Source organism: Saccopteryx bilineata, chromosome 2 (genome assembly GCF_036850765.1).
Source record: "Saccopteryx bilineata isolate mSacBil1 chromosome 2, mSacBil1_pri_phased_curated, whole genome shotgun sequence".
Taxonomy (NCBI): Eukaryota; Metazoa; Chordata; class Mammalia; order Chiroptera; family Emballonuridae; genus Saccopteryx; species Saccopteryx bilineata.
In genome coordinates, this window is record NC_089491.1 from 112,328,009 (window position 1) to 112,350,604 (window position 22,596).

General features: G+C 42.5%; 1 long non-coding RNA gene and 1 other non-coding gene across 2 annotated transcripts; both read left to right on the plus strand.

The window, feature by feature from the left end:
* Positions 1 to 4,625: 4,625 nt before the first annotated feature.
* On the plus strand, positions 4,626 to 4,789 carry LOC136327646 (U1 spliceosomal RNA). The gene has a single exon (XR_010729825.1). It is a non-coding gene; the product is annotated as a U1 spliceosomal RNA (small nuclear RNA).
* Positions 4,790 to 19,217: 14,428 nt separating this feature from the next.
* LOC136322915 (uncharacterized) lies at positions 19,218 to 20,382 on the plus strand. The gene is made up of 2 exons (XR_010728879.1): positions 19,218 to 19,821; positions 20,104 to 20,382. It is a non-coding gene; the product is annotated as an uncharacterized lncRNA (long non-coding RNA).
* Positions 20,383 to 22,596: the final 2,214 nt, after the last annotated feature.

The following is a 22,596-nucleotide window of genomic DNA, read 5'->3' on the forward strand; positions in this document are numbered from 1 at the left end:
GTCGCCGGTTCGAAACCCTGGGCTTGCCTGGTCAAGGCACATATGGGAGTTGATGCTTCCAGCTCCTCCCCCCTGTCTCTCTCTCCTCTCTAAAAATGAATAAATAAAAAAAAAAAAAAAATACATAGTGTAAAATTTACCATCTTAACCATTTTTGTAAGTATAGAATTTAGTAGTGTTGAGTATGTTTATATTGCTGTGAAGTAGATCACATCATACATTCTTAACCTCAAAACACATTTTAGCTATTCAAAACATATGAAAAACTCTCACTAAATAGTAAGAGAACAAACAATAAAGTTGTCCAATGAAAAATGGGCTAAAAAATTAAACTGACATTTCACCAATGAAGTTACACAGATGATAGATAAGCACATAAAAAGATATACTAAACATTATAATTATTAGGAAAGTGAAAATTAAAATCACAATGAGATACTTTTAGAATGGCTTAAAAAAACATCAACCCTGAAAATACCAAGTGCTGACAAGAACGTGTAGTTAATAGGACTCTCACACAATGCTGGTGAAAGTGCAAACTCAGACACCCACTTTGAAAAACTGGTTGGCAGTTTCTTATAAGTTACTTTACTCTGACACTATAATCCGCTATTCTCATTGCTAGATATTATATTTACACAATATCTGTGATGACATATAATGACATATATCCACATGGAAATCTATGTATAAATGTTTACCAAAAGTTTTATCCATAATCAGCCAAAACTGGAGACAGTCCAAATGTCCATCCACCAATGAATAGATGAACAAATTGCTGTTCATCCAGACAATGGAGACTGCTCAAGAAGGAAGAATGGACTACCAATTCTAGCTACAACATAGATGAGTCTCAAGTGTGTTAAGCTGACAGAAGCCAGGCTCAAGAGCTACATTATATAATTCTTTTATAATAACACATGGGAAAAGCAAAACTATAGGGTCAGGCTGGGGTCAGGGAAAGGATTAACTATGAATTTTGTGTGAAACATTCTATATCTTGATTTTGGTGATGGTTATACAACTCATTATGATTGGTCAAATTCATAGAACTACATGTCTAAACAAAGTCAATTTTTTTATTTTTTTTTTTATTATTATTTTTTGTATTTTTCTGAAGTTGGAAACGGGGAGGCAGTCAGACTCCCGCTTGCGCCCGACCGGGATCCACCCGGCATGTCCACCAGGGGTGATGCTCTGCCCATCTGGGGCATTGCTCTGTTGCAATCAGAGCCATTGTAGTGCCTGAGGCAGAGGCCACAGAGCCATCCTCAGTGCCCCGGCCAACTTTGCTCCAATGGAGCCTTGGCTACGGGAGGGGAAGAGAGAGACAGAGAGGAAGGAGAGGAGGAGGGGTGGAGAAGCACATGGGCGCTTCTCCTGTGTGCCCTGGCCGGGGATCGAATCCGGGACTCCTGCATGCCAGGCTGATGCTCTACCACTGAGCAAACTGGCCAGGGCCAAAGTCAATTTTTACTTTATGCAAATTATAGTTCAATTGATCTAGCTATAAAAATACTTTAGCTATTTAATACTTCAAATAGTTGGTCAGTTAATTTACGGTGTTGGTTTCAAAAATAGCTGAATTAGGCAAGAAAACCTAATATGTGGGTAGATCTTAGTTTGCCCTGAACAGTCCCAGTTAATGCTTGTTTTTCTGGTGACCCAACTTGGTTTAATTTGTCACAAACAATAGAGACTTGATTTGGATGCTAAATTATGTAGTCATGTTAGGGTTAGGTGATGGTCTCATGGTACTTAAGGCAAACCTTGGGATACAGGTCACTAAGCAGACCTTTCGGGGGTACTAGACCCATGCTAATGTTTCTTGCAAGGAAAAGTATAAGTGAAAGCACATTCTCAGTGCCCCTCTGGCTTGGTATGACTGATAAAATACATGGCACAGACTTTGGAGTCCAGTAGATTTAGGATTAAATACCCGGACAGCTCCATGTAAGTGGGCATGGTATTGAATGTAAATAATCTCACCTGGAAAGTAGGTATTTGTTGGGCAGATAAAATGTATTATGCTCACTTTGTTAAAGATTACGTTGCCCATTGAGAATCCTTGTAGCCTGGGGCTTGGTTTTGGGATTAAGCCTTTCCCACCCTTTTTGATGTGGGATGGTACAATCCAATCATGCCTCAGAGAAGTGACTTTGTATTAGAGACTTCCCTATTTTGTATATTGGATTAGAGGTTGTGAAGCTACACTATAAAATAGGGGCAGAACGGGGGCTTGCCCACTCTTGGTTCCTGGGATCATTAGAGGAGAAAGCAGAGCAGAGAACAGAAGGACTCCACGTGGAGGAGGCCAGGAAAAGCAGCCAAGATGGCGGAGTGCTGAGTGAGATGCCAATTTGTACAGAGTTTGTATCTGGGATAAGGAAGGAGATGGGGAACTGAGGAGAATAAGGCTGGTGAGCTAGAAACCTTTGATTTTAGGAAACTCGGATAAGTCAGTGGCTTTGTGAGCACTGAATGTGACTGGGTTTTGGAGCCCAGTGTGTATTTTTACTTGCCCACCGGGTGCAAGCTAGGATTAAAGACTATGGCCCACCAGTTTGTGGCTCCGTTGTGTCTTTACCGACTGTCCGAATCCAATGCGAACCTGCATGGGCCAGGCTGCTGTGATAGTGGCCCTGGCCCTGCCTACTGGCTTTACAGTATTATAATACCCGACTTGTAGAAGTATTGTAAAAAAAGTGACTTAGCAAGTTGCTTAGTACAAATTCAATGCTCAGTAGTTTTCATAATGACTGTTGTCACTTGTTGTTGCCATTGTTGTCATCATCACCATTCCCTGTGGGGAAAAAAAAACATTTCCATTTCCAATGGGCTGCTTCACCACACCGAGGACAAACAGATTATGCCATGGAAGTGCACACAGCGTTCATTCACGGAAGTCGTATATGCTTTGGCATTTGCAGCCTCTTTTCTTGCCCACAATGTGGATGTGTTGAAAACTTGTTCTTACATAAAACTAGGTCCCTCCCTACAGAATTCTTGGTAGCCCCTGCACGTGTCTCCACTCCTCCTGGCTATTCATTTGCTGGTTGCTTGTTGTCTGGTGATTTCAAGGAACGTTACAATCTATTGAAATAATTTCAGGAATGCAGCACACCCAAGATGTAAGACAGCAAGAAGCACACTTCACCTGCGCCCTGGCCCCTTGCTTTGTCACTCTGAGTGGCCAGATCACCAGTTAGTGGAATCAGCCAGTCAGGATGTTTGAAGAAACTGTGAAATTCAAGTATGAGTCATTGGAACCCACAGAGAAAGAGATTGTTGCTTAATGTTTTATTGAGAACCCATACCGTGAGCCACCATGACCTCAGGCAGTTAAACAGTCACACAAGCATTTCCTCTGGATCATCAAAGGAGTAGGGAATACTGTGTTAAAGCATAGATAGGGAATAAAAGAGAAAAACATAAAGTCCAGAACCTTCTTTGAAGGACTTTACACTGCAGCTGGAAAGACAAAAGGAAACAAATAATAATACAGAATATAATTTGCTACATGTCATGCAAAGCCCTAAAATAATAATAGTAATAATTGTGTAAAAATATGAGCTAAAGGAGAAATAAATATAAAGAAGTGGTTAGGATAGGTATTAAAAACTCCCTTTATATGACCTTAGTGTTTTCTACATGTGATTTAAGAAATTAATTTCCTTCACCAAATGGAACAACAGTAATATCCTGGTATTACTGTACCATAGCAGAGTGAAAAGCAGTCATTGTGGCTATGTTTTAAAACTAAATTTGGCCCTGGCCGGTTGGCTCAGCGGTAGAGCTTCGGCCTGGCGTGCAGGAGTCCTGGGTTCGATTCCCGGCCAGGGCACGCAGGAGAAGCGCCCATCTGCTTCTCCACCCCTCCTCCTCTCCTTCCTCTCTGTCTCTCTCTTCCCCTCCCACAGCCAAGGCTCCATTGGAGCAAAGATGGCCAGAGCGCTGGGGATGGCTCTGTAGCCTCTGCCTCAGGTGCTAGAATGGCTCTGGATACAACAGAGCGACACCCCAGATGGGCAGAGCATCGCCCCCTGGGGGGCATGCCGGGTGGATCCCGGTCGGGCACATGCGGGAGTCTGTCTGACTGTCTCCCCGTTTCCAGCTTCGGAAAAATGAAAAACAAAACAAAACAAAACAAAAAAACTAAATTCAATTCACTGTTAGCAGAGGTAAGACTGATCACAGTGAGCAGTACCTAGGGAAATAGAATACTCTCCAAATTTCAAAAGGTCTATTTATGAACTTTCAATAGCAAGCTGCTATGGAAACCTCTGATATTTTAAAATTTTTTGTTGATTGATTGATTTGAGAGAGACATAGATTTGTTGTTCCACTTATTTGTGCATTTATTGGTTGATTCTTGTATGTGTCCTGACCAGGGATCGAACCCTCAACCTTGGCTTATGGGAACAATGCTCTGACCAAATGAGCTACCCAGCCAGGGCTGAGTTTTTCAATAAATTATGGGAATTCTACTTTACCATGAAGGAGGTGGGAAGCAGAGGTTGTTAAGAGGAAAGTTCAAAGAGAAAATGAGTCTTTCTTTGAAGTTTGTCTCAGATAAAGTTTTTCTGCCATCAAAAAGAAAAAAAGCAAAAGCCAACAAAAACTGCCCGTTTACCTGGCAGGGGAGATACCATGATCACGAAGGTGATTTTCCCAGGGCGAGGTTTACCCATTGCACTCTGAGTGTGCTGACCCCTGCGATTTCCCCAAATGTGGGAAACTCGACTGCATAATTTGTGGTAGTGGGGGACTGCATTCGCGCTCTCCCCTGGTTAAAAAAAAACCAACAAAACAAAACAAAAAAAAAAAACAAAACTGCCCGCAAGGGTGTTTGATGCTAACACACCCTTTGCCCCTTTAACACTCAAGTTGTTTGTGTGCTAATAAAGAGCGACAGTTCCGAGAAAAATTCAGAATCAGTGGCAGTTTTGTTTTTTACAATCTTTTGCTACAAAAAAAACCAAACAAATTAAAGAGAGATTAAAATTAGTAAAGTGTCCATGAGTGAAGTCCTACATTTCTATTTCTCTATATTTTGCTATAATTTAAAAATATATGCATGTGCTGGTGGGAACATTATGTGGTACAGCCATTCTGGATAACAGTATGGCAGTTTCTTAAAACAGGAAACATAGAATTAGAATATGATACAGTAATTTCATTTCTGGGTGTATACAGAAAAGAATTGAAGGTAGGGACTTGCATAGATATTTGTGCACTCATGTTCATAGCAACATTTACCAGAGTCGAAAGGTGGAAATAGCCCAAATGTCCATTACAGAATGAATAAATAAACCAAATGTGCTATATACTCACAATGGAATATTATTCAGCCTTAAGAAGGAAAGAAACTCTGACACATGCTACAACATGAATGAAACTTGAGGACATTATGCTAAGCAAAATAAGCCAGACACAGTACAAATATTATATGATTCTACTTACATGAGATACCTAGAGGAGTCATATTCACAGAGACGGAAAGTGGAGTGAGAGGAATGAGGAATTATTATTTAATGAGTACAAATTTATATTTGGGAAGATGAAAAAAAGTTCTGAAGATGGATGGTGATAATGGTTGCACAACAATATGATTATACTTAATCCCACGGAACTGCACATTTAGAAATGGTTCAAATGGTAAATTTTATGTTATGTATATTTGATCACAATAACTTTCCCTCAGACATTTCACATAAAAAAATACATGCATATGCCATTAATTTTTTTCCTTGAATAAATAGATCCTTTTATAGACATAGTTGAAATGAAAAAAAAGTGTTTCTTCCAATTTAGTCAAGCATTCCTGTGAGAATCTTAGCTAATTAGATTACAATGTCAAGTCAGGGGGTGGTTACCAGGATGGTGGATAAAATAGCCTTGGGAATTTTAGCCTCGTGAACCGGAACACAGAAGTGGTAAGGCATACAGGGCAGCACTTTCATCGATACTTATTTATGGCTTCATTTGTGGACTGGGGGTATTCCAGGCATGTGGGAAACAATGGGTAAAGGCATGCAGGCAAGAATGAGGATGTGTGTGTGTGTGTGTGTGTGTGTGGAGGGGGGATCAGAGGGTTGAGTTAGGGATAGTAAAGAATCCTTCCTATCCTGATTGAAGGGAAGATTATATAAAAATAAGTACTAGTGAGACAACCCTGGCCGGGTAGCTCAGTGGGTTAGAGCATCATCTCCATATGTGGGTTCAATCTCTGATAAGGAAGCAACCAACGGATGCATAAAAAAGTGGAACAACAAATCTCTCTTTCTCTCTCTCTCCCCCTTCCTGTCTCTCTCTCTCTCCAAAAATCAATAAAAAAACACTTTTTAAGAAAGTACTAGTGAGACAAAATGGTGAGTTGTGTGAGTCAGACTGTGGAAGGAGTTTAGGTTTGGTGTGTAAGTAATAGGCACTCATGGCAGATTCTTATTCTAGTTTTACATATACTGTATGTATTAAAATATAAATCCTTCCCAATGGTGAGATTGTATTTTTTAGAAAAGAGAAAAAAATGTGTCCTTCACCCTTCAGAATTCTTCATCCCTTTTATAAAGGCTATGCTATGTGCAAAGATTTTTTAAAATGCACAGAAAAATGAAGCCATTGCAAAGAAGGCAATTTATATTTGCACAGCGCACAGTGACTACACTCCAGGGATCTTAGTGAATGACAAAACTGATGACTAGGTTCTTGAAATCAATTCCTGTGACAAACAGTCCATAGCATTTCTAGTTATCTGATTTGCTTTTCTTAATGGCTGAGGTGAGGGTCACAATGTATTGACTTGTGACATAAATAGAAATGTTTCCTTCACTTTTTTCTTCTGACATCATCCACTAGCTGGCGAACATGGAGACTTGATGTTTGATTTGGAGAAGGCAGTGTGTTTACCAATGGCTTAAGGATGATTAAGAAATAATATGACTTCAAAGGGTATGTGGAGAGAGGCCTAGATAAAAATTGCCTGGGTCTCCTCTAGATATTATGGGAAGTTGACTTAGGTTAAATTTGAACAAGTCTTGTTGGATAGGTCATTGAAAGTTAAGAATAATAAATGTCTCTGGTGTAAAAACACTGCCTACAATGCTAGTCCATTGCACAGTTCAGGGTGCACATCCCAGTATTTGAAAAACGTTTGCCGCTACTTCACTGGGTGCTTCTGAAGCATTTTTCAAATACTGCCATTCATCAAGGTAGAGTGATCCATTCAAGTGTAATCAACAAACATGACCAACAAAAGGAAAGAAGGTGTTAAAACAACTATGTCAACACAGACAGGTCATATGGTAGAGAAAATTGCTATTAATTTTCAAGGGTCACTGAGAGAGCCTTTTTGGCTAATGAAAAGCTAACATGAATTATGATAGGGCAGCAAAAAGCCAGACTAGAGTTTCCGTTTCTAGCAAAGCCACACACAAGATTTAAAGGGTAGAACGTGCTCAGCATGGGTCATTTGTCATGGAGCCCAGCGTTCTGTTCAGCACAGTAAAAGATGCTTTACCAAAAAGTCAAAATCAGAGAGGAAAACAGTGACTTTAATTTTCAGGCTACTGTGCTGGCGTAGACCTGCACTCTCCAATACGGCGGCAACTACCCCCATGTCACTCACATGGCGCCTTTCAGAGGCGGCCAGTCTGCATTGAGATGTGATATGAATGTAAAGTACATACTGGAGTCTGCATATTTTTGGTACTAAAGTCGATAATTTTCCATATTGATTTTATTGAAATGATAATATTTTGAATTTACTACGTTAAAGCTAAATAAAAATTTCAAATTAATTCACCTGTTCCTGTTCACTTTTTAATACATCTCCGAGTTACCAAAGTGGCTTGTATTGTCTTCTCATTGGATAGCATTGGACTTGAAGCACAGATATTTTTCATCAGTGCATTTCATTCTGCTAGCAAAACACAGTACATTGAAATTCAGTTAAGAAATAGGAATCAGGCTTTTTAACCCCCAAATTATTGTTTTAAACAATTGAACTGTTTTATCTTACAGGGGTTTTAATAAAAATATTCAGTGTGGTTATCTTTTATACAATTCTTTTTTGCATTTGTTTATTTCTTTTTCATTGTGCTATTATAATAACTTTCTATTCTTTGGAAGAATTAGATCAGACGATTCAATCCCCTTCTGAGCATTTAGAAGGGGGCAGCCAAAGAAAGCTGATTTGAATACAGGGAATAAACAGTAATTAAACTGTAAATGTTGATTTTCTTTTGAAGTCCACTGGCGTGTTTGGTGTGAATAAAGAGCGTATTGTCGGTTATTTTTGCTGCCGCCGCGGTCGTTGCATGTGAGGATCACGAGAGGCTCTGTAAAACTGAGGGGTTTCCCAGACTGCTAAACTGAAACTTCCTTTGTTTATATTAAAGCATGAATATTTTTTCCTCAGCCAGTACACATTGATTTTAGATAAACTCAGAGAGGTTTTTTTCTTTCTTTCTTTTAAACTCATTTACTTCCCTTATGCGCCGACCAGAATCCACCCGGCAAGCCCCCTACAGGGTGATGCTCTGCCCATTTGGGGCCACAGCTCTGTTGCTCCACAACCGAGAAATTCTAGCACCTGGGGTAAGGCCATGTAGCCATCCTCAATGCTGGGGGCCAGCTCGCTCCAATCAAGCCATGGCTGCAGGAGAGGAGAGAGAGAGAGAGAGAGAGGGAGAGAGAGAGAGAGAGAAGGAGGAGAGGAGAGGTGGAGAAGCGGATGATTGCTTCTCCTGTGTACCGAGACTGGGAATCGAACCCTGGACTTCAACGTGCTGGCCGACGCTCTACCGCTGAGCCAACCGGCCAGGGCCAGAGGAGCTTTTAAAATCTGGAAAATGTGGTTTCTTTACTGAAAGCTGAAATGAGCTTATTTCACTGTGCACTTTTCAGGAACTTTAAAATAGTCGTTCTCAACCTTGGCTGCTTATTAGACTCACCTGGGGAGCTTTGAAACTCAGAGTCCAGGTTATACCCCAGGTCAATTACTGTATATTAGATATGCTACCGGAGTGATCCAATGCATTGATGAAAACCATGGTTGTGTTAATAGTCTAAGGCAGTGGTCCCCAACCTTTTTTGGGCCACGGACCGGTTTAATGTCAGAAAATATTTTCACGGACCGGCCTTTAGGGTGAGACGAATAAATGTATCACGTGACCGAGACAAGTGTCAAGAGTGAGTCTTAGATGGATGTAACAGAGGAAATCCGATCATTTTAAAAAAATAAAACATTGTTCAGACTTAAATATAAATAAAATGGAAATAATGTAAGTTATTTATTCTTTCTCTGCGGACCAGGGGTTGGGGACCACTGGTCTAAGGCACACCTATGTTCACCAACATTTTCCAGAAGGACTCAAGGAACCTGGCTTGCAGAATGTGAATGAGTTACAGTTCTAACTGGCTTTTTTCCTCCAGTTGAAAATTAGAGGGCTTGTACATTGGCTCTGTCTGAAGAGATTAGGTATTTTATACTTTTCTCATGCTTTAACGTAAACACCAAAGAGACTTTGATGATCGTAAAACCATCACATGATTAACACAGGCATACTGCTCTTTCTACTGTGCTTTGTTTTTATCTGCTTACAGATGTTGTGGTTTGTTTTTTTTATAAACTGAAGGCAAGACCTTCCACCAGCAAAAAGATTAAGAGTGGTTTTATTGTGATACTTTATTGTGGTGGTCTGGAACGGAACAGCTACATCTGCAAGGCATGCTTGTCATTAATTGGGCTTGCATTATTCAGAGTAGATGATGCAGGCTAGTGGTCTCTTAAAATAGCCATACACACAATATACATGCATATACACATACAAAGTCAATGGGTTATCCACTGCTAATATACTTTCACAAACTTATTATCACAATATTGCCTATTTCAGCTGGGTTCTAAAGCAAACATTTTCAGCAGGGTGAGGATCGTGCTGAATTATTTTGGGCTGGGTTGGGCATTACTGTCTTGGCAAATGTAATTGTTATGATGAAAACCAAATTTTTTCATTGTAAAATTATGGTCTCTGTGAACCTGGTTTTATTGCATTTAAGGCCTTCAAAAGGGGTTGTGTGGTGAACATTAAAGCACTAAGCAAAGTAGGTTAATGTATTATATACATTTTGTGAAGTTTGGAGTTTTCATATTTAAAATTAATATCAAATGTGGCCCTGGCTGGTTGGCTCAGTGGTAGAGCGTTGGCCAGGCATGTGGTTGTCCCAGGTTTGATTCCCAGTCAGGGCACACAGGATAAGCGCCCATCTGCTTCTCTACCCCTCCCCCTCTCGCTTCTCTCTCTCTCTTCCCCTTCTGCAGCCATGGCTCAACTGGAGTGAGTTGGCTCCAGGTGCTGAGGATGGCTCCATGGCCTCTGCCTCAGGTGCTAAGAAGAGATCAGTTGCTGAGCAACAGAGCAACACCCCAGATGGGCAGAGCATCAGCCCCTAGTGAGCTTGCTGGGTGGATCCTGGTTGGAGCACATGTGGCAATCTGTCTCTCTGCCTTCCCTCCTTTCACTGAATTAAAAGAACATGCATACATATATCAAATGAGATACTCCTGTTGTGGGGAGCCAACAAAGGTGATTTGTTCTGGGGTTGCTCTGGTGGGAGCAGGATGGGCTCTTTTCAGTAATCTCAAAATAGAGGGAGGGTACAGAAACCCTTGAATCAGAGGCAATTTGTTGTTGGCCATTTTATTATCAGCAGCTTTGAGAGGTTCATTTGTTCGTTCATTCATTCATTCATTCATTCAACAAGCATTCTTTGATGATTTATTGGTGTCCAAAGTTTTAGGTGTTGGGGATATTGCAGTGCAAAAACACAGAACAACAAAAACAACCCTGCACTCATGAACTTTACATTCTAGTTGGGAGAGACCAACAATATACAAGTTTTAGAGAAAAATTAAGAGATAGAGAATATGAAGAACCAGATTTTCATATGACTAGGGCCGGCCTCCCTGAGGTGACATTAGAGCAAAAGACTGAGGTAAGGGAATGAGTCACACAGTTATTAGAGAAGGGTATCCAGGCAGCAGGGACAAGTATTACAAAGGGCTTAGATGGGACACAGCTGGGCTTGCCAGAGAGCATACAGGAAGTATGACTTTCTGGTAAACAATACATAATTTTAAAATGTAAGTATGTGCTACGCAATATTTAGGTCATACTTACACAAAAAAAAAAAAAAAAAAAAAGACAAAATACACGTCCTGTATTTTTATTTTCCAATTCTGGCAACTCTAGGTATACGTAGCATATTTGAAAGATAAAAAGGAGGCTAATGGGTGGAGTAGAATGGGGAGGGTAAGGTAGAAAGAGGTGAATTGAGAGAGGCAGCAGGGGCCAGAGTGGGCAGGGCCTTGTAGGTCACTGGAAGAACTTGAGCTTTTACTTCAACTGAGACTGGACATCATTGGAGGGTCTACATAGAGAGGTACTATGACTTTTCTTAAAAGTACTAGTCAACTTGCTGTGTAATATGTTGGAGGACAGGGCAGAAGCACAGACAATAGTTAGGAGGCTCTTGCAAAAATCCGGGTGGAAGATCATGGAGGTGGTGAGGAGTGGCGAGAGTCTGGGTACTGTCTAAGGAAAAACTGACAGCATTTGCTGATGGACTAGATTAAGGTGCCAGCAAAAGAGAAGGGACAGAGAAAGGATGATGTTGTCATTAAATGAAAGGAGAAACCCTCAGGTGGAGCAGGCGTTTTTGGAGCAGGAGGAGGGAGGACTATGGGTTTACTCTGGATGTGTTCAGCCAGAGATGTCTATGCAACGGCACCGTCAGGTCAGCAGTTAGAGGTGTCTTTTCAAATAGAAAAACCTGCAATTGTGTCCTTATACCCAAGTGAAAAAGGGAATGAAAGGCAGGGTGAGGAATGAGCGAGAAGGCTGTCTGGAAAAAAAGGGTGTCCATAGCCCTGCTCTGGGGGTCTTTTCTGAAGATTGCAACTGTCTCCGGAGCTGGTAGCTAAGAGCAGCTGCCAGTGTGTGGCAATCTCGAATCCCAGGAGAAGACAGGCTTTCGGAACCCTCGGATGACAGATGGTAGAGCCAAGCTGGATGTCACATCTCCATGCTTCCAGCTGCCAAGACCTCGCTGAATCACTGCATACCACCATGCTCAGTCCCCTCCCTCCCTCAGTCTTCTGTAATGAGGACAGGTTAATCCTTTCTGGACACTTCCCCTCAGAACAGAGCTGTGAGAAAAATATACGGGCATTACTCTCTCTACAGAGACCTCAGTAGACAACAAAAATCTCTGTGGGGGGAATGGTGGTGGTGGTGAAACAAATCCTGATTATTCTGTTCCAGGTTCACAGCCACAGCCTTCAGCCCATGGCGGGGACTGAATGAGGTTCTTCCCACTCAAGCTCGCCCAGCAAGCCTCCTGCCTCGTCTCCAGGCGCCCTGTTGCATCTTCCTCTCGGAGCCGAGGTGGCCAGCTCCCACTTCGTCTCTCCCGCCCACTGAAACTTGGCTCCTCCTCAAGGCACTCTCCCATTTTCCCACAGCTTCCTTCTTGAATGTTTTTTCCTGTCAGTTTCTGCATTTTTTTCATCCCATTCTCTGAAGATTCTGTGAGAACTTGGTGATTTTCTCTTTGGCTTGGTTTGCAAGTTGTTCCCGCCCTTTCTTCTCTCCATTTTATTTCTTAAGGCTTGTTGTAGACTGAGATTTGGGTTGCATTTTTGTTCTGTCTGACTCTAATCAATAAGGCTCAGAATAAAGTGTTGTTGTTTTTCTTTCTTTCTTTTTTTTTTTAACCTTCATTATGTTTTTTGTGGGTTTCCCAGTTTCATTCAGAAATCAATTATAGATCCTTAATAATGAAACTCCATCTGGGTAAGTTTTGATGAGTCTTCCTCTGCCAAGTCCACGCTAAGAGTGCCAGCTAGGATAAGAGATACAACAATTGTCATTAATATTTTGTGTCAAGATTATCAAGCTCCACTCAAAAGGTTCCCACCGGCTTTTCTTGGGGAAGAAGTTATTTGATCCAGAGATCTGAATGTAGGAGAGCTCTATGGTTCAAGTCACATGGTTTAAGTTGTTTAATGACTCTGGGTTAAGTCAAACCCAGACTCTAGGTCCACATGGTACTCAGGCTCCCTTTGTCTGACCCTCTCTTTCTGCCAGTTAGCTGGCTTTGAATTCAAAAGCCTTTTTCTTTGATGCCAGTTATTGTTCATATCTTGGCAAATTCCCACTCTACTGCTCAGTTAAGGGTGAGTTTTTCGTCTTCACCTACTGGTGTCTCAAATGGGATTTCCCTTTTGGGTCTGTGGGAAATGTAATATGGGTGAATTTCCTTGGAAAGAAGTGCCTTAGTAATCACCAAGCCTCCTTTGGATGGGTCCTAAATAGATCTTTCTTATAGCAAAATCTGCTTTGCAGCCGGTATTTTGTGGTGAGTCTTTGTTGTGCTGCTGACCTTGTTTTGAGTAGGACATTCTGTCTTTGGCATCGACAGTTTTCAAATTGGTCGATTGGAAAAATGCAATGTGAATTTCTCTTTTCTTCTTTCTTTCTCTCTCTCTCTCTCTCTGTCTCTCGCCATGTATCTAGCTCTTATTCTATGCCAGGCACTCTGCTAGTCTTTTAGATAAAAGATGCATTCAGTTCTTACAACCTATTTTATAGATGGAGACTGATCCTCAAAGATGTTAAATAACTTTCCCAAGTTAATGCTACAAAGTATGGGAAACCAGGTTTAAGCCAGATTTGTCTGTTTCTAAAACATGTGTTCTTAAGGATAAAACTTCCTGATACAACACGGGGGTTAAACCAAAATAGAGGAGAACCAAGGGAATTCCTTTCCCCCTTCCCCAAAGATTTTAGTTTCCCCAGGAAATCCAACACTGAGGTACTCATTTGGGATTGAAAAGTCAGGTTGTCTTTGCAATATCCTTTCTCTATTCCTAGAGTCAGAGCCATAACTAGCCATAAGAAATCCTGAATCTCTAAGCTGCTAAGTTTAAAAACAATTTTCTTTTTAGATTTTATTTATTCATTTTTAGCAAGAGAGCAGAGAGAGAGAAAGAGAGAGAGAGAGAGAGAGAGAGAGAGAGAAGGAGGAAGGAGAAGGAAGCATCAACTTCTATATGTGCCTTGACCAGGCAAGCCCAGGGATTTGAACTGGTGACCTCAGCGTTCCAGATGGACACTTGATCCACTGTGCCACCGCAGGTCAGAAAGCTTCTAAGTTTTTAAAAATATTGTTTTGAATATAATGAGATCCTAAGTCAGAAACCAACTGTATTGTACATTATTAATAGACTAAAATAGTTATTAAATGACATGGTATGAGAAGCTGCTTATTAAAGACACACTATCTGATTCTTCCATGATTGCTACACAGTGATTGTTATAATCCTAATGCGTTGTTGATAGGTTAACTCAAGATGAAAATGGAGGCAGATGAGAGTGATTTGTCCTGTCTTTGCTGTTGTTCCCAGCAGAAGGTCAGAGGATGAATTTCAAATGAGGAGCTGAACTCAATTGGCCTCTTTCAATGTGTGTTTGATGAGGTGTTTCTTATGGGACTTTTATTGGTCAAGCTTGAAAGATCATCTTTTCGGAAAGGTCAAAGTCTCCATTATTAAGGAATAGGGAAATCAGGCTAGAAATTCTGTAGCCAGGTTTCTTTCTTTATCATTTCTTACACATAAGAAAGAAATATAGAAAATTTACAGTTGACAGGTGCTATGTCTACAGCGAAATAAGACTTGATTGTTTCCCTCTACTGCCTGCAGTGATTACTTTCCTGGATGTAAGGAAAAGGTGAGCAGAACCAATGGGGCAACGAGCAGAATTCACTTGTTTCTTCTCCTGCCCCCAGCCTCCTCAGGCCCTTCGTGTGGTGGTGAAGAGCTCAGCTTCTGGAGTTGAATAACTCAGCTTGAAACCTGGTTCCTTCACATATTGGCTTGATTTTGAACAAGTGGCAACATCTCTCTAACATGATTTTCCATATATAAAGTAGGGATAAAAATACGAGCAGTCCCCAGGTTACAAACGAGAGAGGTTCTGTACGTTCATTCTTAAGTTGAATTTGTTTGTACATTGGAACAGGTACATTTACCTATTAAAAGGAACTTAAATGTTCATCTTAACCTAGTATTTCTTCTTACCTTTCTGTGCATATAAACACTTAAACATTTTAAAATCTGCAGAACCTACCTCATTTGTAACCCGAGGCTGCCTGGAGTACTGATACAATATGGTTACTATGAAGATTAAAAGGATGAAATGTCTGTAAAACATTTAGCAGAGTAACTGGCATATGTAAGTACGGAATAGATGGCGCCTGTTTTTAAAAGTTTTTTGTATTATTGCAGAAAAGACACTAGTTCATTATTTGAAAATACTGGTAGACATGAAATAGGAGTTCATAAAGGGCGTGGGAAGGTAATACTGGGAGTCCCTGATACCCATTGTATGTAAATCATTTAACAGTGTTCAAAGGATCATACTGTAATTCCAGGCTGTGAGAGAAGACTGCATCACTTCCATTTCCATCATAAATGCTGAGGGCAATAATAGGGTGCGGACCAACAAGTCCTGCCTGTCCACCTGGAAATGACTAATCTCCTCTCTCTAACTGAGTAATGCAAGATGATTTTAGAGTGGGTAAGTAGAGAGAATATGAAAGTGGCTGGAGTAGGAAGTGAGGTGGAAGGAAGAGGAAGGTTCTAAGGTCAGCTTCAAGCTGCCCCTTTGAGCTATAACTAAAACATCATCTGATATACAATATCGTCTACCAATTTGAGTTATCAAACATGAATCAGAGCTCTGAAATAAACTGTGTGGCTTATAAAGGCCTATTTCCCATTCTCTTAACCAGCAAGGACAAGGTTTCTTAGCCAAATTCATCCTGAGGACAAGGGCCAGGAAAATGTTTTTTGAGGGATGATGTATCTTTTTAAGACAAAATAGATAGAAAGCTGTACTACCATTTGTAGACCCTAATAAGGAAAGAAACTGCATTAAAAACCCACCTTGGAGGTTAGGAAAATGTCTTTAAACTCTGCAGCTCAACAAGTAGTCATCTGTTCGCTAGCCACTGATGGGTGAGCAGAGAGGCTGAGAACAATCTTGTTTCCATGTATAATCCCCGAATGTAGTTTTTCAGTAATGTAGGCAATTAGCGATTTTCCTTCATGTTCTGTCCACATGTTTCCTTTCTATTCTGACACATTTTTGGATGAACTTTATTTAGCTTTTAGATTTGCATTGTAAAGGCATTCTGATCATGTTTAAACTGAAACCACAACTTGAAGTATTGGACTATGGCTGTAGATGATTCTTCAAACTGTAATAGGACTCCTCAACCAGTTTTCCTAAACTCATTGCCCTTTCTGAATGCAGACATTGGACTTCCATCTTCCTAAATGTAAATGATTCTGTCAAATTCATTCCAATTTTTATACTCTCATGAATTTGGTAGACTTCCTCTAAGCAAGCCAAGCAAATTCTCCAAATACCAAACATAACATGGAGATTCCAAGAGGCATCCATTGTTCTCCTCCACCCTGCTCTCTCCACCCCCACTCTAGCTAATAGGAGAAGGAGTTCAGATAACTGCTTAAGACACCAGGCCAGTGGACACTGCTAAACTGTCCTCAGTGACAGTTCAACTGCTAAGTTTTCTGTATCATAAAATCAACACTTATCCTGTCTTCTCAACCCCTGAGTGGCATTCTCCAGATCTGGCTCTCCTCCCCTCTTGATTCACATCCTTTCTGTGTGTGCCTTGTTGGACACTGCCCTGTCTCCAGCTCTCTAAAGACTGTCTGTGGGTGGTTTCCCCGGACAGTGATGACAAGGGCAAAGGCCAGAAGCTTCCGTGATTCATTTCCTTTTTGCTGCACGCAGGCTGTAGATGGTTTTGTGGGTGAGTCACCCAGATGCTAAACACAGGAGAGATTTTCTTCACATACAGGCCCCCAGGCCCCGCTATGACCTAAATTAGAGGAACTGAGCTCTTAATATCTCCTTAAACCCCCCCCCCCCATGACTTCATAAACTCATTTGTATCTACTTTCTTTGTGTTTGATGACTCTGATTTGTAAATGCTGCCTAGACCTTGGAGAACTTTCCGATATTTTGTGGAGACCCACTCTGACTTTAGAGTAAATGGACTCTTAAAAATATACCCCAATTCTATACCAAAGTACTGACAGCAGTTTACTCCTGGCTCCTCAGCAATCCGCCCTCCTCTTGTTCTCTCAGAAAAGAATCAGTGGGAGGAACAGGACATCAGCTGAGACAGACTCACATATTTAGAGTTAAGCTCTGCAGTCAAGTGTCCTTTTTCTCAATGAAAAGAGGGATATTATTTTGTTTCTTTTTTTAACCTTTTAAAACTTATGAAATAGAATATACAAACATAAGACACAAATGTATAATATGGTGAATAATTACAAAGTGAACACCCCTCAATCAAGAAATAGAACATTGCCAGCCCAGAAGCCCCTCCCTTGTTTACCTGGTAAACCACACCCTCTCCCTCCCCTCTAGAAGTCACAACGATCCTGACTCTTGCAGTAATCACTTCCTTGCTTTTCTGACCACCTATGCATGCAGGCTATTATTTTCTAAAGCAATATCACTCCATCTTCTGCTGGTGGCACTATCTAACTCATTTGTATTAAGTAATGATCATGGGATGACATTGGGCTGGTGTTGTTTATGTGTACTGTTCTCTCTCTCACCCCAAAATACCCCAGAGCTGCTTATCTGTGTTTATTGTGTTGTGAACTAACAATACTTCTGCTATGACACATGTTTAAAATAATGATAACGTAGAGGTGAAATAAGCATGAAGCTTCTGTGGGGTGGTCAGCAATGGGGGGCCATTACGTGAGGAACCCAGACCCGGGAACTTGGCTAGAACTGCCCACATCCAGGCGCACCAAAAGAAACTTCCCAGGAGTCCCTTTGGAAAAAAGCGACTGTCCATCAGCCAGTGAGATTTCACCACATCATATTAGCTTGACCACCCTAGAGACCCTTTAAATATCCCCCATGCGGGTCACCCTATGCGACTTCCCTGGCCTCCATGTCCCCGGGACCAGGGAACCTCGTTGGGTGGGATGCACTCTGTACTCAATAAAGCCTTTTATTATCCACACTTCGTGGCTCTGGCCCCTTCCTTCTTCCTCGGCTGGGAAAAATACCTTACATTTGGTGCCAAAACCCAGAAGGAGTAAGAAGCCTGCTGGGACCGCTCCTCTCCCCCACCCCTCTGAGAAAGAACCTCTGGTTCACCAAAAGGCTGGACCTCCAACCTTCCACCCACTTCAGAGCATTGTCTGGTAAGTCCCCTGCCTCCAGCCTCCCCTCAGTTCTTCCCGCCGAGTCTCCCTGTCTGGAACCGCAGCTGTGTCAGGGACTTCTTTTCCGTCTGTTCTGAGTGCGTGTGTGCCCGTGGAGACGTTCTGAGCACATCTACTTTACCCTATCCATCTGGTGGCCAGAGATTGAGTTGTGGGGCGCCAATTCTCAACTTTGACCACTCCAAGAACTGAGGGTGGCAGTGGGGGCACAGGAATCTAAACCTAATTCAAAAACACTCCTGGAGTTGCCTTATCTGAAATCTCTCCCTCCCTAAAGAAGAAGAAACTATTCTTCTTCTCCACTGTGGCCAGGCCACAGAACCCACTGGATAATTGGACCAGGTAGCCTCTAGAAGGGACTTTTGATTTTAACACCCTCTCCAATTTAACTATTGCCAAAAAAGCTGGGAACTGGTTGGAGATCCCTTATATTCAGGGCTTCTAGTTATTCACGCTCCCATCCTAATCTCTGTGCTGCCTGTTCTATGTGCAGGCCCTTTCTAGCCAGAGAAACCTCACCTAATACCTCCACTCTTAATCTTTCCTCCTTCGCCCGACCCCCAACTCTCTTCCCCTCCTGCCTGACCCCCGGGGGCGCCCCTCTCTAGGGACCCCTCTCTGATCCCTCTGTGGACCTCTTTTGCTTGGGTCTCTTCCCTCCAGAAAGCCCCCTCCCTCCCTTTGCAGGATCCTGTTTCTCATTCACCTGCAAATACCAGTCTCTCTTTCTCCTCCCCTGCTGGTCAGGGGCCCCTCCTTTCTCCACTGTGTTCTTAAGTCCCTCCTCCATCAGGCCATTCTCAGCCTGGCATTGGCCCTTACACTGGTTTGCAGGATACCCAACCCCAATTTTCTTGCAGGAAGTTCTGGCCCTGTCCTGCCTCTGGCTCCAGTGTTTCTGGCTGGATCTGGGTGCCGGGCTCCCCAGGAGCCCACCTCCTTTTACTGTAACCCCCAGACCCTATTCAGGACCTGTGAACATGGCATTTAAAGTTTTTAATGGTCCCAACTAGTAGAAACAGGCCAAGGCTACTTGCCAGGCCTGCATGCAGCAGAAGGTAATGCTCCAAACCCAGGCTCTTGTGGCAACTCTGAGGCCGGCACAGCAACAGTGGCAAGGCACAGGAAGTGTCTGACCCAAGTCCAAGCCACAAAGAGAAACCCCACCAGGAGCTTGCTTTAAATGTGGCAAGCAGGGTCACTGGTCCTGGCAGGGCCCCTGTCCGTGGCTGCCCACTGAGCCCTGCCCTGACTGCAAGCAGGCCAGTCACTGGCAGAGCAATTGCCCCCGTTGGGCAGCAGGCTCATCCTCAACATCTCTGCATGGAGGACAGGCCACCCAGATGGGAGGCCGGTCCAGCCAGGCGGGCCCATCGTTTGAAATCCAAGACCTCATGGACAGCTGACACAGCCTGGACTTGGAGACCCCCATTATCCTCACCCAACCCAGGGTAATGCTGCAGTAGTGGGTAATGCATGTCATTTCTTGTGGACACGGGAGCTACCTTCTCTGTTTTGCCATCACACTGTGGACCTCTAGTTCCCTCATGGGTCTCGGTTATGGCAGTGGATGGGACCCCTTTCTTTCCCCTTCTTACGCCACTCCTGACATGCAGTTTTTCCCCTTTGTAAGCCACTCCTGGCATAGTTTTACCTCAAGTTTGCTGGCCCCTACCTATCTCTGTTCACCAAAAGGCTGGACCCTGCAGATTCCTCCATTACTCCTTTTTTTATTTTTTAAATCCTTACAGGACTGCATCCGCGAAGTTTCTCCAGTCACGGCCAAACAGATGTTCCTCCTGACACCCCTCAAAGCCACCACCTTCCAATCTCCCCCTCCCCATGATGCCCCTAATTAGCAGGAAGTAGCCAGATGAATAAGTAGTGCCCCTAATTAACACAAAAGATCGGAATGTGGGGTGGTCAGCAATGGGGGACAGTCACGTGAGGAACCCAGACCTAGGAACTTGGCTAAAACCGCCCACATCCAGGTGTGGTTTCCATTCTTTACCAAAAGAAACTTCCCAGGAGTCCCTTTGGAAAAAAGTGATTGTCCGTCAGCCAGTGAGATTTCACCACATCATATTAGCTTGACCACCCTAGAGACCCTTTTAAATATCCCCCACGCGGGTCACCTTATGCAACTTCCCTGGCTTCCATATCCCTGGGACCAGGGAACCTCATCGGGCAGGATGCACTCTGTACTCAATAAAGCTTTTGTTTATCCACACTTGCTGGCTCCAGCCCCTTCCTTCTTCCTCGGTGGGGAAAAATACCTTACAGCTTCCAGTGGTCTCTCTCCTGCATTCTGCGTTTCCTGAGTGTCATGTAGCGTTAAGTGATTTTGTGACGAGTAATAGGAACACTCCTTCTCTCCTCATACCATCCTAACTTTTTAATTTCCCTGGGAAGTAGCCTGGTAAGTTTTAAAAGCTGCCGAGCTTGGGCATGAGAAGAATCCATTTGCTGGTCCTGGACTATATCCCCCTTTGCTCACTTTCTTCTTCATCAATTTGCCTCTCATTTCATTTGCTTGATGACCTTGCCAACCACTTTTTTAAAGCCCTTTCATTTCTATTAGACATAATGAAAAGTTCTTGGGTTTATTAGTAGTAATGGATTCGAGGTCGTCCCAAACATTTTTCATCTTAAGAGCACTGGCTCTTAGCTTAGGAACCTGCAGGAGAAAGGGCTTCAGGTTCTGGTAGCTGTGTCAGGGCTGGAGGAAGGGTGATCAGTCTTTGAAGCTCACATTTGGTCCAAGGCCACTTTCAATGCTTCTTAACATCACAGGTCTGACCTCCTCTGTGCCTTGGTGCCCGCAGCTTGTAGTAGGCATTCTGAGATCGATGCGAGCAAACCTAGGTAGAAGATGGCAAAGACAACATGGAGTGGGTCACCCTGAACACATCCACTGTGCTGAGCTGTGACTCATTGTAGAGTATAATTTGGTGAAAGGGTCTCCTATGCTGAGCCATATCCAAGATGTGGTCACTGAAGCACCACGAGGACTTTACATCTTGCCCGTGAGCGAGTTCCCAGTGTGGTTTCTGTAGGCAGTGTTTCCCCATTGTGGGAGAGCAAGTTAAATGCTTGTGTAAAGCAATTTGGTTCGTCAAGGGACAGGTGCTGGGAAAACAGACAAGACAAGATTTAATTTGCGAGTTTATTTGGAGGAGTATTAACAGAGCATGTTCAAGTTATTTTCAGAGGTGCTTATATATTGTCCAAATCCATGTCCTTAACTTTGGGAGGGAGTAACTTCTGAGTCACACTAAATGTGGAACCTGAACGAAGCTCAGAGCCTGTCACAGATGCCAGGAACTTAGGTCATTGGTTTTAATCTACCACATGAGTTTCGGTGCCCAATGTTCAGAGGAGGAAGTTGGAGAGAGAGCAGCAGTGGCAGCCCCCACTTCGACATGTCCCTGGGACCTTTTCACCCGAATGCAATGAGGAACAACTTTTCATCCTTTCCCGACCCGGGCTCTCCTTTGTGATGCCTCTGAAGCGACACGTTATTGTTATTCTTGTATGAAATGCTTTTCCCTCTTTTATAATCTGTATGCTGAATTTGTTTCTTCTTGATTTATTCGTTTTAATCAACAGACATTTTCGAACTCACACTAAGTGCCAGGCAGTGACTTAGAGGCTGGTGACATGCAACTAAATAGCACAGGTAGGCAGCACAATCAATTTCATGTTGTTTTCTTTTTTTGATGAACTTTTAGAACACAATTATATAATTACTAATGCTATGAAAGAAAAAGTTGCTTGTGTTTGTCAGCCATAGGAATAATTAAAAAAAAATACAAATTAAGTTATAGGTAATACTCAGATGCTGGGAAATGATGGAGGTTTTTCTGGGGGGTGGCACAGGATCCGGATGACAAAGAACTGTGTGTGTCATTTTTCACGTTGTTTCTATACTGATCTCAAATTTTTGGATTATGTTTTTGTGAACCAGGCCCTTCCCCAAGTTACTATAGGAGCATTATTGCTTTACTTCCTGGCTTTGTGCTAGTTACCAAATATTTCCATATATCTGAAATGTAATTTAATATCACGTAGTGTTAGAACTGGACAGGACCTCCAATGTTCATCCACGAGGCATTAAATTCCAGGTGGGGAAATGGTTTGCCCAACATCAGTGGCTGGTTAGAGGCAGCTGGCCCTTCTCTGACTCCAAAATGGAATTCCTGCCTGACCTGTTTCCCTGACATCTGCTCCACAACTGAGCAAAC